The sequence below is a fragment of the Herpailurus yagouaroundi genome, unplaced genomic scaffold (genome assembly GCF_014898765.1).
Source record: "Herpailurus yagouaroundi ecotype Mexico unplaced genomic scaffold, PumYag 139, whole genome shotgun sequence".
NCBI lineage: Eukaryota > Metazoa > Chordata > Mammalia > Carnivora > Felidae > Herpailurus > Herpailurus yagouaroundi.
The window spans coordinates 19,891,550-19,909,873 of NW_024412394.1; the positions used below are offsets into that span (position 1 = coordinate 19,891,550).

General features: G+C 39.8%; 1 long non-coding RNA gene across 1 annotated transcript; it reads left to right on the plus strand.

The window, feature by feature from the left end:
* Positions 1–4,137: 4,137 nt before the first annotated feature.
* Positions 4,138–17,997, plus strand: LOC121029118 (uncharacterized). The gene is made up of 3 exons (XR_005789597.1): positions 4,138–4,148; positions 5,147–5,152; positions 17,893–17,997. It is a non-coding gene; the product is annotated as an uncharacterized LOC121029118 (long non-coding RNA).
* Positions 17,998–18,324: the final 327 nt, after the last annotated feature.

Sequence of the window (18,324 nt, forward strand, 5' to 3'; positions counted from 1 at the left end):
GCTCTGAGCTGTCAGCACAGATCCTGATGTGGGGCTTGAACTCACAAACCATGAGATCATGACCTGAGCTGAAGTCAGAGGCTTAATCGACCGACCCACCCAGGCATCCCATATTCTACATTTTTAAAGTGACCCAGTGAAACCTGGGTTTAAGTTTGAATGCACTAAAGAAATAGCTTCGCCCTCACATCTCTCTTTAAGACCTGGGTGAAGTTATAGAAAAGAGGACCATTTGTGAGGGTTATGGTGCTGGCAACTTTAGACTATCTGAAGAAAGGGAAAGAATACAATATGGCAAGGAGTAAAAGTAATCTACTAAAGATGTTCCCTATGCCTTAGAATATTGTTCACCAGCCAAGTGAACAATATTTTTAGATCAGTAGTATCACTGTGCTTTATCATTGTTTTGGAGGTTACATACCACTCATTTATTTCCCTCCTTAAGATCCAAAGCAGGATCCAGTACCTTGGCGATCTCTTGGCCATTGGAGTCAACAGCAGTGATCAAAGAAATCTTGAAAGTTTTTCAGGAGGAATTGAAGAACCTACACGCAAAAGAAGGATTTGGGTTGTGCCCAGCAGGAAGAAGACAGCTCTCTGACTTGTACTTTTAGTAGCTCTGCGTTAAGTTCTAGTCAAATTTCTGGAGACACTCAAGGTCGCTCACATGCCATAAGGGACAAGCAAATATAGCAATCTTTAAAGGCAAAGCAATCCATTCAGAAGTATGGTTCCATCTTGCCACATAGAAGCAGGCTTGCGGATATAGAAATGTCTTCATTGGGTACTGATGTACGTGCACGTACATGTGCAAGCACACACATGCATGTGCGGTGGTGTGTGACTTTAAATACACACTGTCTGGACCCACATATTTAGAAACTACTAGTTATTTTCAGTCTTCAAAAGTGAAATTTTCTTAGTCTAATGGTATAACATAGGGGTTTATCTTGTACTCTGACATCTGAAGTTAGGTTATTGGAGTTTTGGGTCCGCTTCTACACAGAAGCATATTTATTTGTCTACCACTTTGTATGCATCTGTCTAATATAAAGATGACAAGGGCAGAACTGGCTCTTGAGATGGTGGCTATCCTTACTGGCTCTGTGTTCTGGGGTAGGTGGCTTAACTGCTCTGGACTTCAGTCTCTAAGCTTTTAAGACATTTAGATCTGTATGGTGTCTAAGTCCTCTTGTCATCCCAAATTTCATAGATCATTACAGAATCTGCAGGAAGCAAGGATCTTTCAACTTCCTCAAACTCTAGAACTGCCAATCATTTAGAGGAACAACATATAAACAGAGAAATCACGATATTAATGAGCTTTATAAAAAACTTTTCAGAAATCCGTGCCTGGGCTGACTTACACATTTGCTTCATGGTTGTGGTTCTTTTCATTCTTAGGAAAAAACTCTGGACATAAGGACTTTGCAAAAGTTTTTAGGTCTTTTAGAAAAATGCTGACTTAAGTTAACTACAAAGGAGAGGAAAAAAGAGAGAATACCTTTTGTTACTTCTTTATTAAATTCTTAGTGACCAGAGATGGGAGAGGGAACAGGAGAAGGAGGAGGAGAATTGGGGGAGGGGAAGAAGGATCACTTTTGCTGGTAGAATGAAACTAATTTATTTTTTGCTGATTACAACTTTTAAAAAAAAAGTTCAAATTTTCTTTTAAATGAATTATTTACAGTTACTTAAAGGATTTTGCTTTGGAACATAATTACTCATTATGAAAAAGGTTAATATATACTGAATGAAAACCAAAGAAATCACGAAAGAAAGGAATGCGTGGGTAGAAGATTAAAGGAAGGGTGGGAATTATCTGCTGGGTTTTGGAGATGACAATAGTTTTAATATCAATCAATGCTTCTTGTGTATTATTCTGAAAGCGGCTGGAGTTTCTTGAGACACACACAGTGTTAGATTTCACTGATCAATTTAAGATGGCATAAGCTTTTTGGAAAGCAGTTTGGCAACATGCACAAATAACTTTATAAATTCATACAATGTGACCTAACAATTCTAGTTTTTGAAATTTATTCTAAGTAAAAACTATTAAAAATAGGGAAAGATTAATGTCAAGAGATTTTTATCCTTAGGTTATACTGAATATCAGTCAGTCCCCACCCCCACCATATTTTGACTTTGTTCCTTTCCATCATCTCCCCTTAAAATCATTCTCTTGCAAATACCTTCATTCCTTTTTTTTCTGCCCTTCTTCTATCTCATTCATCTGGCCAACACAGACACTGAATAACCAAAGGATCTCAACTCTGTCTGCACCTAACTAACCTTGTTGGAGAGAATCAGTCAGGCAAAACAGTAGCACTATAAATTGATGATTACCAACACCTGATAGCATTTATTAATGAACTTGATACACATACCAAACACAGTGACAGTTTCTACTCTTTCTCTTGGTGAATCTAAGGGCCAACATTCCTTTCTTCATAAAGCACCTTGAACCTTCCTTTGCTTTCTGGGCATCATGGTTTCTTTCTTTCCTCCTGCCTCTCTGGTGTTGGCATCTTCTCTTTACAAGACATCAAAATTTTTCATTTTTTTAGACCTCAGTCTTTGGGCTTTTCTTCCCTCACTGTGTTCTCTCACTCTAGATGACTGTATATATTCCCTCGGCTTTAAATGCATCCTCTATGTTGCTGACATCCAAATGGCCCAATTTGTCCCTACTCTCTCCCCAGACCTTCAGATCCCAATATCCAAATATGCACTTGACAGAGACACTTGGCCATTCAGTAGCATTGCAGCCCCTTGACATCCCCTTCCCATCTGCTCTTTATTTAAAAAAATGTCATTCTGCACAAACAAAACAACTTCCTTGATATTTTGGTGAATGTCCTTCCAGGTTAATTACAGGTATTTGTGAAGAACAGAAGTGTTAGAAAATAAAATAATTTAGAACCAAAAGAATGTGAGAACTTTCTCATCCAAATTCATGACTTGGTTCGTTTGCAGTTTATTAAGCTTCTAGTTTAATAAATGTGAGTGTTAGAAATTACAAAACATGGAACTCTATTTTTAATAGCTAATAGTGTACCAAATGATACTTTGAATATTATTAAAAAAATAAAAATAAACCCTTTCCAGTTGCCTAGGTTTTTACATCTGTAATTGAGACACATAGAAAACACATGTGAAAATTGTTATTTCTCAGGGGAATAGATTCATAGGTATCAGTAGAAATTCACCGGGATCAGTAGCATTAGCACAGACATTCCACTTATGTACATATATATATTTTTTTTTTTCAAACGTTTATTTATTTTTGGGACAGAGAGAGACAGAGCATGAACGGGGGAGGGGCAGAGAGAGAGGGAGACACAGAATTGGAAACAGGCTCCAGGCTCTGAGCCATCAGCCCAGAGCCCGACGCGGGGCTCGAACTCACGGAGTGCGAGATCATGACCTGGCTGAAGTCGGACGCTTAACCGACTGCGCCACCCAGGCGCCCCAATGTACATATATTTTAAAAAAGCCTTAAAGCTTACAGGAAAAGTAACAGCCTCTATTTTGTGTGGTTGTCCTCAGGGAGAAGCAGAGCTGATACATGAACAGTAATGACACAGATTCAATTTTGAAAAGTAGATCAGCTCAAAATTTTGAGTCAGAAACAATTTTCTAGCTCAGTGGTTCTCAGCTTTTCCAAGTATGGGAACACCTTTTTAACATCTAAAAAGAGTTACAGACATCTCCTTCTTGCAAAACAAAGCAAAATTAAACAAAAACCGCATACAAAATCCTGATAGCTGTTAGGTTTTTCTTTCTTTCAGTTGAGTAAGTAAAGTCACAAAAAGTTACCACGAGTTTGGTAATTCTTTAGGAAATTTGTATTTCTTTTTCTCCTTTCCCTTGATTTTCTTCTATATTCATACTTGCTTTTTAGCTATATATATTTTTTGATATGTTATCTTAAATTCTTTATAAGAACAGTGGAGGTATTAAAAAAGAAAATTTAAGGGGTGCCTGGGTGGCTCAGTCAGTTAAGCGTCTGACTTCAACTCAGGTCACGATCTCACAGTTTGTAAGTTTAAGCCCCACGTTGGGCTCTGTGCTGACAGCTCAGAGCCTGGAGCCTGCTTCACATTCTGTGTCTCCCTCTCTCTCTGCCCCTCCCCCACTTGTGCTCTGTCTCTTTAAAAAGAAAAAAAAAAGAAAATTCAGTCATTTAAAACAATTATGAATAGCTTATATTTAAACTATTTAAGGCTATAAATGCATGTAGCTTAAGAAGTCAGACAATTCTACACGGCTTGCAATAAACACCAGAAGTCCCTCGACACCTCTGTCCACCCTCCCCCATTTCCAACTCCTTAGAAGCAATCGCTTTCAACCAATCGAGCTGTTTCTTTTGATATTTATTTCCTTATCTTTATATAGTAGATTTATGTTGTACGTGTTTTTGCTACAACTTTATTATTACTAAACTTTTGCAGTTTTAGCCGTAACGTAGTAATGTATTGACCGATACCACTGCTTGATACTTTCGCTTTTGACCTACCATGCACGTTCACTTTCTGTCTCCTCCTAATACAGTTACAGCATTGTTTTGGTTAGATCAATATTCAACATTAGCATTTTGACGATAAAATTGCTATTTTACAGAGAAGGCAAGTGGGATCCTATGGTTACTTTTACTCTTTATTTATAAGATATAATGCTTTATATTTTACTTGGAGTTAATAATTGCTTGCTTTGTTATTTTATATGCTTGTCACCAGTTGGGTCCCAAACTCTTGTCAGTTGTCCAAATTTAATCAGCCACGTTAAGTTCTCTCTAGTCATCTTCTTGACGATATCCCTCTTTGTGCCTTCCGGCTTGCTCTAAACTCCAGTAGTTGCCCTCAAGACCTGTTTCGGGGCAACCTGTACTGTCTTCCTAGTGATTTTGTTCACTCTTATTTTGGATTACCTGTCCATACCTTTAGAACTTTTCTCTGTTATGCTTCCCTTGTCTTCTTGTTTGCGGCTTTACTTCTTTGTTTCAGTGGAACATGTCCTTTGGTAGTTTTCTTCTTCTTTTTTTAATATTTGTTTATTTTTGGGAGAGTGCAAGCAGGGGAGGGGCATAGAGAGGGAGCCAGAAGATTCAAAGCAGGCTCTGTGCTGAAGGGCTGACAGCAGAGAGCCCGATGTGGAGCTCGAACATGAACCACGAGAGCATGACCTGAGCCGGAGTAGGACTCTCAACCGACTGAGGCACCCAGGCGCCCTACACCTTGGCTTTCCTATTAGCTTGCTCAAATGCTGGCACAAGGGGAAGAGGGAGAGGTGAGTTTGGAAGCTGTCAGCAGTGAAACATCAAAAGACGAGTCAGAGTCCTCATTACAGGAATGCTCTGAGCAGAGGGCAGAACAAATGTCTTAAGGATGCCTTTCCGTTTACACAAAGTGTTACTAAGGGAGATTGCCTTACCCACATCCAAGAGAGAAACTTTAATTTACAAGTTCATTTCTCTCTTTGTGTGACTAATGATGAAGCCATGAGTTTGTAGGTGATTCTGTTGTTAGGAAAACTTGTTTAAAAGCCTTTAAAGCAGCGGTTTTCATACTGTGGCAGATCACCAGCAACCTCAGCATCTCCTGGGAATTAGGTACAAATGCAAATTCTCAGGCTCCACCTCGAACCTACTGAATCCGAAACTGGGGGTGGGGCCCTGAAGCCTCTGTTTTAACAAGCCTGGCAGGTGAAGCTAACACACGCGTAAATTGGAGAACCACAGATGGAGAGCATGCAAGTTAAGACACGTCTGGGTAGGATCTGGAGAACTAAATGGAGCAGCATAGTGAAGAAATAGGACTTTTAAATTTTGCACTGGCAGGTGGAAAAAACAGGTCGCTGTCCCCGAGAAGGGCAGACAGAGGGGACATTTTGCAGAGAGAAGAGAAGCCCAGATGCATGGCCTAGAGCCCGAGTGGGGACAGAGTTGGTGAAAATTTTCAAGAGATGGGGACAACCACAGAACTCTTAAGAATGATGATTCGTGATTTTTTGTTGTAAGTTTTCTGTGTTGTAACATCCCTCCCTCAGTCACAAGTCATCAACAGAAATCGATTATACACAGCCAACTCGTGTGGTGCAGCAGGGAATGGAGAAGATGCCAAAGGAAAAAAAAAAGTCCACCATTAATCTGTGTAGAGAGGGTACATATTTTTAAAATTTTTTAAATGTTTACTTATTATTGAAAGACAGAGAGTCAGAGTGTGAGCAGGGGAGGGGCAGAGGGAGAGGGAGACATCGAATCTGAAGCAGGCTCCAGGCTCTGAGCTGTCAGCACACAGCCCGACGCGGGGCTTGAACTCACAAACTGTGAGGTCATGACCTGAGCCGAAGTCAGATGCTTAACCGACTGAGACACCCAGGTGCCCTGGGTACATATTTTTTATTGTTCCTTACCAGTGTATCGCATCAAGTATTTGCTGGCTGACTGACTAAATACATGCAGCATCTGAATAGTTTTAGAATTTATGGAGAGGATCTAGTCTTTTTTTTTTAAAGAAATTATTTGTTGCCTTAGGCATTTTAGGTATTAAAAATAGAAAAATAATTGGCGTGCTTTTGATTTTTGTCCTTAAAAATGGTATACAAGGGTGCCTGGATGGCTAACTTGGCTGAGTGTCCAACTCTTGATTTCTGCTCAGGTCATAATCTTATGCTCAGTGGGGAGCCTGCTTAAGATTCTCTCTCTCTCTCTCTCTCTCTCTCTCTCTCTCTCTCTCCCTGCCTCCCACCTGCTCATGTGTGTGTGTGTGTGTGTGTGTGTGTGTGTGTGCACTCTCTATCTCTCAAAAAAAAAATGGTACGCAAATTCCTCATAAATAGAATACACCTATATCTATAAATACCTGTATACATTATCTATAGTATTTACATTTTCCTTGAAAATTGTTAAAATGAAGACTTATCCCCAGAGACAGATGCCTTATAAACTTCTAGAATACTTTTTCACACACATTTACAAAGTTCAACATTCATACGAGGGGAAATAAAAATAATGCACAAAGAATGACTACAGTTCCTCACAGTAACACACCTGGAGATGTGCAGAATCTTGTGGAATTTTCAAGCTGGAAGAGACACTCTGTTGTTAGTCACATTCCCTACTTCACAGAACTCCCTGCTTTCCTGACTTTCAGCTCAGGGTCTTTCCCAGAACACAATTCTTCACTGATGGAGACCAAAACTTTGGCTTCAATTTGTCACTTTGAGTCCTTCTCCACTGTAGCCCCTGTGGTAAGGAAATAAAGTCAAAACTCTTTCCTTAAAGAAGCTGTCCTGTTTCTTCCAAGTGTATTTTTTTTTCTTAGTATCCATTAATCCTGTTCCACGATTCCATTATTGTTCTGGCTCCCATGATCTGAGCATCCACAACCTATATTTTGAGCTCAGATCTCTTCTCTGTAACCATTCTATATCTCTGTCTGTTCTTATTAGATTTATTTTTGGGTGTTGTTCTGTTATTTCAAAGTCTTTATGCCCAGAGCAGAATTTTGGTTTCCTCCTTCCTGCTCCCAAAAAGGTGAGCTCCCCTGATTTACCTATTTATGTCACTAACACTTCATTCTTGGTGTCACTCATGCTGTTACCCGATTCCTTCCCTCATCTCTAATCTGTAATTGAGGACAGGTGATAGTTCTTTCATGAAAGCATCTGTGCTTTTAACCTTTTTTATTTCTCATCCTTTTGCACCTACATTATCTCACCAATCATTCTCCTGCCTTAAGCCTCTCTTCCCCTCTACACCTCATGTTCAAGCGCTACAGAATGAACCTTGGTAAAGACACTACTCTTTTGCTGTCAGTCTCTTCAGGGGCTTACTATTGTCCAAAGGGCAAATCCATGATCCTTGACCTGGTGCCTAGGGCCACAATGGGCCATCCATCCTTAAACCTCATTTCTCCCCATTTTCCAATGACAAAATAAATCTCTCTAGGTTGTCCTGTGTCTAATCTTCTGGACTGTCTCACTCTGGTCTTCATCTCCCTCTTCAAGTCTTACTTCAGATGTTAATATTTCCTCTATATAACTTTTTCTGATCAACTAACCCACAGTGACTTTTCCCTTGTGTTTAACTTTGAAAACACTTTCTGTCCCTTGTATTTGGCTCCTGATCACATAATAAAGGTTACTCTCTATTGAGGTAAGCCCCTACTATGTACCCAGTACTCTTCTAAGCTATTCTTTTTTTAAACATTTTTTTAACATTTATTTATTTTTGAGGCAGAGAGAGATCATGAATGGGGGAGGGTCAGAGCAAGAGGGAGACACAGAATCTGAAACAGGCTCCAGGCTCTGAGCTGTCAGCACAGAGCCCGACGTGGGGCTCGAACTCAAGGACCGCGAGATCATGACCTGAGCCGAAGTCAGACGCTTAACCGACTGAGCCACCCAGGTGCCTCTCTAAGCTATTCTTAATTCATTTATTCATCACACAATCAGATGAAGTAAGTATAGTTATCACCTTTATGTTACAGGCGAGAAAATAGGCACAAACAGGATGGGTAACTTACCCAAGGTCACAGCATTATGGAACTAGAATCTGAATCCAAACTGTTTGGCTCAGAATCTACCCTCTTATCCACTCATTACTGCCTCTCGGTGTATACTGTCTTAGATTGCTGGTTCATTCTCTGTGTTTTTGTGGGTACCTTTTTATGTGTGTTGCCTTCCCAATTAAGTTGTATGCCCCTTGAAGGCAGGGGCATATAACTTGAAGGCATATAACTTATAAGCATACTCCAGAAAACCTAGCAGAAAGCTTAATGAATATTGTGCCTAAGTAAATATTGAATGTTTGCATTGAATGGCCTTTTTTTCCTTCCTGAGATGATCTGGCCAAATTTCATTAATTGAAAAGACAGTCTCAAAATCAGATTTGACTAAGTCATGACCAAATGAAAGATAAAAATCAAGGGGTAAACCAGTGTGCTGGCCTCACTGCTTGGGTTCGCTGGAGTCTGATCATTTCACAAATTGCGCCATGTGAAAGTCTGAAAAGTAATGAGGGCTTAATGAGCTTGCACGCCTCTCCCTGTTCTTTGTAGTGGGTGGAAAGTGAACTTGGGTAAGGCCTGCATGTCAGCAAATGAGAATTAACCAGCCTTGGCTCCAGAAGTTGCAGCTGAGTGACCGTCATTGAAAATGCAATTACTCTTTTCCACTGTTTTTTTTTTTTTTTTTTTTTTTTCTTAAGAGCCAAGTGTGAGTTGTGAGAGGAAAGGTTTGATAAAATTTCCCTGTGTTCTCAGGGGGCCCTCATGGACAAGCTGCTCAAGGAAAATTCCACAAAAATGCCTGGCGTATCAGGAAGAGGCAAACAGCCAGACGTATGACAGAGAAGATATGCCTTTTAACACACTGAATTTACTGCATGCTTAAAGCTGTGTCCCAGGTTGTGGTTTTTGATTTTTTTTTTCTTCCTAGAACAGAATGTCTTCAGAAGTTTTTCCAGATTACTTTAAATCATTTATAAGGCTATGCAAAATGAGTAATGCTTGCCTTTTTAAGAGCCATTCACTTTTAAAAAGTAGATATGGGTCCTAAATTATATGCCAACGGAATGTTTAATAGCATTTGGCGGTATTTTTCAAGTAGTTAATAAGTGAAAAAAATGACCTGTACTTATTTTGTGATTAGTATTAACCCATATAAAATTTGCTTTTTACACACCCTTTTAAAGAAATAAGTGATCATTTATTTTGGGTCGTGAACTAGACCTATTGGGCAGACAGTGTTGGGTATACAAAGAACATGGCCTGTTCTTGCTCTGGAGGCATTTACCCTCTGGTGGTGAGGGCCATTTGGGGCTGAGACCCACCTCCTGCAGCCATACATTCAGACATTTCAGCACCATTATTATCAATGTCTATAGCCTATGTCTATACTCCATCAGACCTACATTTGATTTCCAAGATTGTTTTCCCTGTCTTGACCTGGGAAGTAATCACCCCTAAGGTTTCTAGTTGTGGTTTGCAAGTTGTGCACTGTGTAAGGTTGCACAGTGCCCAACTTGCGCATTAGCACGTGACAACCCTGATCACTGTGTTTGCAGATCTCCAATAGTACTTATTTTGTGTTGTATCACTGACTTACTCCAGTTCTGGAGGAGATTGTCTTACTCTTATCCCTGTGTACTAACCATATGAGGTAGAAGTTAAAGAAAAACAAAAAGTCGGTGTTAATTTTAAATACAACACAATAATACAGATTAGATGACTTGGAAAATGCATTGTCAAACTTCAGAGGTAAAGCCATAATAATGGAAACATGTTCTAGGAGTCAGAACATTTCGCTTCTACTACTAACTGGTTCAGTTACTTATTAATATTTTGACCCTGGGTGGATTAACTTGTTGAAGTCTATGGGAAGGAAAAACAACACCTGGCTTGCCTGCCTTCCCTGGGTTGTTACAAAGCTCACGAGATGAGAGTACGCAAGACAGTGTGATAGAGAGAAATGCCATATGCATCTCTAAGGCCCCGTCTTCATGATGAACACAGGGTGTTGGAGTGATCTGGAGAGGAGAACTGGGATTAATTTTGAATTTTGTTGTGCATTAGGCTGAAGGGAGGAGCCACATTTTGTAATCCTCTCTTGTCTCAAACATTTATCACATTGGCCTGAACTCCATGTTTTTGAAATGAATGAAAAAAAAAATAGGTGAAATTCACAAATCCAGAGAAAAACACTGATACAAGTTCTCAAACTGATCCAAGCACTCAAATTTTGCAAATCAACAAATATATTTTTAGGATGCTTACTCTCTGACATAAAGATACGCGCTAGGTATACAGCAGTGAATGAGGCAGAATGGTCTTTGCCTTTAAAGGGTGTCCTGTGCTGGCAGGGTGGGGAGGCATTTAAAAAGCTATTAATAATGTATTGAGTATTACAAAGAGATATCTAGGTGCATAATTAGGAGTCTGGCAATTGCTAGTTTTAAGACTATTTAAACACGTTGAAATATATCTGCATAAAACTTCCCTCAAAAAGGAGTTTTTAGAACAAGAACTAGCAATTGAAATGATTTGCCAGACTCCTGTTTTCTTTTACAGGAGAGACTTGTTTGTAGATTGTCTGTGGTATCTACAGAGGCCTAATGCATGATATACAAAGGACGGATTTTTCCCAGGCAACATCTAGTGGCATTATCAGCTTAAAGTTATTTTTGGAGCTTTTACTGAACATATACTAAGTGCAAGGAGATACCAAGACCCTGCCTTTAGAAATGCACCATTCAATATGGTCCCCTAGGCACATGTAACTATCATGTATTTAAAAAGTGGCTAGTTTGAATTGAGATGTGCTAATGTAAAACATACCCCATATTTTGAAGACTTAATATTTTAAAAAATGGAAAATATCTCATTAGTAATTTTTTATATTGATTTTACATGTTGAAGTGATAATATTTTGGATACACTGGATTAAATATAATGTTTTGAGATAAATTTTACCTGTTTCTTTTTATTTTGTAAAATGTGGTTACTAGAAAATTTAAAACTACATGTGTTTCATTTGTGGCTCTATTCATTTTTTTTTAATGTTTATTTACTTTTGAGAGAAAGAGAGAGAGGAAGAGAGCAGGGGAGGGGCAGAGAGGGAGGGAGACAGAATCTGAAGCAGGCTCCAGGTTCCTAGCAGTCAGCACAGAGCTGGACACGGGGCTTGAACTCACGAGCTGAACCAGGAGATCATGACCTGAGCTGAAGTCAGGCGCTTAATGGACTGAGTCACCCAGGCGCCCCGTTCATATTCTCTTTCTACCAGGCCAGTGCTTCTTTAGAAGTTAATAGACTCTATCTCAGACATGGAAGCAAATCATTAGAAGTCAATGGGACAAGTACATTAAGGGAGGCAGGTACAAAGTGCAGAGGAGGGTGTGTGCTCAGGAAAAGATTCTAAGGGGAAGGCAAGGCAAGCCAGGAAGAGAGTAAAGGATGCATAATGCAGAGAAGAAAGACTGGTAGCTTTATGAAAGCACCTAGTTTTTTTTTTTTTTTTTTAACCTTTATTGATTTTTGAGACAGAGAGAAAGAGAACATGAATGGGGGAGGTTCAGAGAGAGATGGAGACACAGAATCTGAAACAGGCTCCAGGCTCTGAGCGGTCAGCACAGAGCCCGACGTGGGGCTCGAACTCACGGACTGTGAGATCATGACTTGAGCCGAAGTCGGACGCTCAACCGACTGAGCCACCCAGGCGCCCCAAAAGCATCTAGTTTTAAGAGTGACAGACAAGAGCCTAGAAGAAGCAGCAGGAAACTATAAAAATACTATTTTCATAGTTTACCATGATATAGTTAAAACTGTGTGTAACTTATTTAGGACATTATTGTTTCTTTGTCTTGCTATCTGAATGACAAGAATATTTTTCTTAGAAAAATTACTCGAATATCGTAAGTGTATAATTTCAGACACCACTAGATGGCACTGTGCTATAGGATTGAAAAGCCAGCAGGCAAGGAAAAGTGGCAATTTCTTGGCTTTCAGTGGCCTGCATTTTCAAGGGAGTACTCCTATCATTTTTGAATATGCAAACTCAATATATGTATGTTTATTTATTTATAAGCTATATGCCTAATACTTCACTGATATATTATGTCAGTTATAAGACATACGCATAGAAAAATTGAAATAGAAAAGGCCAGGATGAAAATGATACTAAAGTTCTGATGTCTTTCCCGCATGCTGATGGATTTTTTGTACGTGTGTGAATATCGCTGGGGTGGGTGCACCCCGTTTTAAAGAACACTGGTCTGTTTCATGATTTGTATCTTTATAAAGATGGAATTAACACCAAAAATCTGACACAAAACATTTTACTACACATAGATATTGAAATATACATTGCAGTTACATGTCAGTCTATTTAAAGTACTGAAATTAAAGACTAAAATGAAAAAAGGTCAAGACTCGTTTGCTTGGAGATCTTTATATTTTTCCATTTTAAACCAGATTGGATCGAATAAATCAGAATCGTAACTGAGTTAGAATAACACACTGAATACTATGGAACTTTTTCTCTGGTGTATGTTTTGTTTAAAAAATCCAAGATATTAAAGTTTTTTAAAAAGGCAACAAAACACACCAAGGAGTGGATATAAATGATATAAATAGATTAGTGGTGGTGCTCCATGTCAGATAAATTTGTAGAATCAAGATTTAAAAAAATGAGATAATTCTTGACTTTATTAGAGGGACACAATTCAATTTATGCCCCAAGTTTACAGAACTTTTTCTGTAGAAGAAGCAGGCAGGGACTGCCTCTGGAAGGGTCTCTGAGTGTTTGGGGCATCCCTGCTGCCCAATTCCCCATGAGGGGTCTGGGTCCCTCTCTTGCTCTACTAACACCCCTTGGCTCCCATTCCCAGAGGCTCAGCTCACAGTCCCCTTGCCCCAGCTGACAGCTGTCTTGTCAAGAATGCTCAAGGTCAGCTACCTTCTGTGGTGTGCACTTGGCCCCAGGAGGCCCAGTATCCATGCTTAGTCAAACCACATGCATGCTGTGTACACGTGTAGCTGGCATTTCAGTCCAATGGACTTTTTCCTGTCTGGGTAGTTGTGGGGTAGGTAAATAGACATCCCACTGTGAGAGGTGCCAGCTCCCCTTCCCCAGGCGCCCACAGTTTGGACCAGGGATTCTCTTGAACCCTAACTCACTCACCTTCATTCAGCAGGAGAAGGAAACACCTTCTTCCTCCAAATGGAGGGGAGGAAAACTAGCATGCTCCCTATGTCACAGCCTCATATCCTGCACAATTTTATCCCTTTACCCCCCCTGCCTCCCCGTCATTATTATTGAGCATTGAGTGTCCTTTACACTTATTAACACATAATCTGTACACCAATACAATAAAATACTTAAAAAACATTATTATTATTATTTATTTGTTTATTTATTTATTTTTTAGAGAGAGAGAGAGAGCACGCGTGTGGGGGGGGGGGGAGAGGGCCAGAGGGAGAGAGAATCTTAAGCAGGCTCCATGCTCCGCATGGAGCCTGACATGAAGCCCGATCAGATGGCCCTGGGATTATGACCTGAGCAGAAATCAAGAGTCGGACACTCAACTGACTGAGCCACCCAGGCGCCCCTGATAAAATACTTTTTAACAGGAAACTGAGACACTAAGAGGTCAAAAGCTTATGAAGGTCACAGAGCTAGCATGTGGGACACATAGGATTTGGAACTAGGCAGTATGGATTTGGGGTCGGTGTTCTTGGTCATGAAGCTTTTTGAAGTGGGGAGTGGGCAGGGACAGCTGAGGGGTGTGTATGGGGCTGGAGGCGATGGAACCAGGTGGCTGTTCTCTTAAAATGCCCCTGAGAGCATCTGGTCCCTAGTGATTGGTGATTTTCTTGAGAATGTGAAGTCTACTCAGCTTTGAGTATTTTTTAACTTCCAGAACAAGATGAAAGTAATGTTTATAGAATCCCTAAAGGCACTTGTTACTTTAGAAGTCTTTAAAAAAATATTCTGCATGTGGCAATATTTTAAAGCAGATCAGCCATGACTACATGGCATGAAGAACTCTTAATTTAAAAGAAAGCTATAGCACATTTGACACGTGGCTTTTCCCAATGTCCATGCTCAGATTGGATTTTTGATAGATTGATTGAGTTGTTACTTTTATGGTGGAGGTATTTTGAGTAGACATGGTTTTTCAAACTAAGGAGTGGAATTTAGGGAAGGAAGGAAGCTAAAGACTTACTAAGGCCAATAACGTCTCTGTTTTTCTCTTAACCACAAACCTTGGTAAATCATATTATTAGGCAATTAAGTTGATAAGTAGCAACAATTTCATTTTTAAAAGTCCGTGTATTAATTACCTGTTCATTAATTGAAGCACAATTTTGGAAACATTTTGCAATTCATGTTTGGAACCCATTTTCTGTTTGCTTTGGTCCTTGGAAGTAGTGAGGTGTTGACTTTATAACCGTCCTCACTAGGACTTTATTGAGTCATGTCCGGGGTTCAGTCATCCCAGCTGTAATCACTGAATTGGAGGAAGTCAACATCTCCATGGCTTTGGGTGTTGGATTCTTCTGTAATGAAGTGGGTGGAGGAACGTGTAGATGATTTTTATTTATTTAAAATCCCAAACAAGAAGTAATAAAATAAAAGGACTTAATGAATTCCTTTTGCCCCACAGGAAGGCACTGTCTCAGAACCTGGCCCACCTGATTCTGCTGATAACTCCAAAGGGTGCCTCATTCTGGAAGGTGAATCATGTTATAATAGTAAGTTACACATGTGACAGGGAGAGATGGCTCCTTGGTGTTATATTTAAGACAATGTTTTACCACTTTTTCCATCTATAATTCCTCAGCTATGTCAGATTAGTTCAACAAAAGAGCTCCACTTTTCTGATGAGGACATGGTCACCACACTGGCTTCTCTTGCCTTTGTGCCATTTTGAAGATCACATTCTTCAATTTTCCAGACTTTGGATTCAAGAAAAACTCAGTTTCATGTTAGCCTTAAGGGGCTGCAATGCTATGAGATGACTTCTATTCAGAAATACGAGCATAGCACCATATTGTGACATTAGTATTTTCATTGATTTGTTTGTAGGTTTCATGTGTGTTACAGGTTAATATCTATAATGCCACTAAACCAAGCTCCATTAGTTCTGCTCTCAGTCATGACTGATAGATATTAGTATCTTTTCACTGTCTTACTGGTCTCAGGATAAAGTTCTATGATTTTAGACTTAGTCTATGACACCTGTAAGTTTGGGACAGAATGGAACTTTGGGGACCAACCAACCTACTAGGCAACATGTGATTTTCTACATGACAGAATTAGAGTATACTCTGTAAATATTCAGTAAAGAACATTGCTGGGGATAAGGCACTGATTTTAATGAATAATTTTATTTATACATGTACATCTTAACCCATTTAAATGCATTGTGGTTATATTTTATTATGCACATCTTAAAACATACACAAAATTATAATTTTTAAAAAGATGAAGTAGACAAATAAATATAAATTGAAGCTCTGATCTTTTCTTCTTCCCTACGCTGGAGTATGTGCCTTCTGTGTCTTTTGGACTCCTCTGCAGAGGTTCACAAACTTAGATCCACCTTTCATATCGCTATGCAAATAAAAAAGTCAATATCATTATTCTGGAAAAATTTTTTCAGAGATTGCTTGCCCATCTTCTTGTTTTTTAGGCACAATCACCAGATTATTTCTAAGGTGAAAATTGATTCTATATAGTTCTCAAATTCCTAGATTTTGAAAGAACTTACTTAATCATATGTGGGAGTAGGGCTATCCCAAATAACTGGAAAAAACCTAGAAGTGGGTTATGTCACTCTGTGACTCATGCCCCTCTGTGTGTTCTTCTCTCTCCATGGAATCAAATGTTGACTTGAGAGCTGATGGTGCCCAGGACCTGGCAAAAATGTATCTCTGGCCAGGGCCCCAGTTCTGTGGCCTGAGTCACATGCGTACAAAACCTTGGGAAGGTTAGGTGTAAGACCAAGGTGTAATCTACTCGTAGGATCAGCTTTATTTGGTTAATCTTTGGCAGCTCCTACATGGCTACTTAGAATTCACGAGTAGACTGAACAGAAGGGACATTCATTTTTTCTTCCATGGTAATTTAAAGCCAACCTGAGAACAGCTTGTTCAAATGAGGAGTGGATAGGACATTTATTTAAATCAACATTGAGAGCCAGAGAGGAAACTTGTATGTGTCTAATATTTCCATTTGCTAATAATGTGTCTAGGCCTCGTTTCCATGGCTTCTGAGAGCTTTCATCCAGATTCCAGGCTGGACTGGGTTCCTTTGGGAATGCTTTCTCTGTTTGCAGATGGCCCTTATTCTGCATCTTTCTCTTCACCAAGACTGTTTGCTCCTACTTGTCCAGGGAGACATTTTTTTATTCCACATTTTTAAGTATAGCTAAGAAGGTTTTCCAGTATTTTCACAGACTTTCATTCGATCCCCATAATCTTCCAAGGCAGATTGAGTAGGTGTTGGTGTCCCAATTTTATGGATAAAGAAACAGCCCGTTCAAGAGGCTAAGTGACTTCTAACCAACATCAGAACTAGGAGAACATTGATCTTTTGACTTCTACCCCAAAGAATAAGAAAAATTATAGCACAGGAAGTATATTTGATTACAGCATTAAGCATATCCAGATTAATTCTAATGTATTTGTATTTTAGCTGAATATGTTGCAATTCATCTATTGCTGTCTGGAGTTCACTTAGGTAGAGTCACCTATTATGCAAATAAATGCCTTGGCTGTATTCTTATTCCTTTCCCCACAGAAGTAACCACCCTAGCACTGGGAAATTGATTAGGAGAAAGTAAAGTGATTAGCGATGTCTTAAGCCCCCTTTTAAATGAAACTCTTGTAGTAGTGTTGCCTTTCAGAAATGTGTTCTTCACTACAGAAAGCGTTTTGCTGTCTTGCAGAGGGACTGTGGAACTGTACATGATCCCTCTCACCACAAAGTGTCACAGAGATAAAATTGGTAGCTTAAGAGCCCAGGCAGCTAAGTGACATACGTCAGCCAACAACCAGCTTAAACATTCTTGGATCATTTTGCTCTACTTTATCAGGCAGTTTTTGCTTGGGGAGAGTGAAGGATTTCCCCTTTTGCTTCTTAACACAAGGTTTCTCTGACTCTGCCTGCTTTGGTATTTGGCTCTTTGGGCCTGGATCTGCCTCTTCACATTTGGCCTCTTTTTGTGTATCTACTCTCAGCTTCCTTTCTTCATCTCTTTCTCTCTCTCTCTCTCGTATTCTCTTTTTTTGTGTGTTTTTCTCTCATTGTCACCTTAATTTTCTATCAGCATGTCATATCACTAACAGATTAAAGAGTCTTAAAAGTGAGGAGGGGCGATGTGAGGGCGATCTGGCTGCGACATCCGTCACCCCATTGATGGCCAGGGTTGATTCGGCTGATCTGGCTGGCTAGGCGGGTGTCCCCTTCCTCCCTCACCGCTCCATGTGCGTCCCTCCCCAAGCTGCGCGCTTGGTCGAAGAGGACGACCTTCCCCGACAGAAGAGGACCATCTTTCGGTCAAGGGTATACGAGTAGCTGTGCTCCCCTGCCAGAACCTCCAAAGAAGCTCTCACGGTCCATTTGTAGGAGAACGTAGTCTAGCTTGCAAGAATCCAGACACATCCAGATGAGGTGCTGCACCTGGCAGTCTGCCTTTCTTAAAAAAAAATGATGAGAGGAAATTTAGAACAGCTTCCTTTTAGAATTTTTGGATCATTCTCTGTGTGTGTGTGTCTATGTGTTTGATTGAAATTTATTTATTTATGAACATGTTAT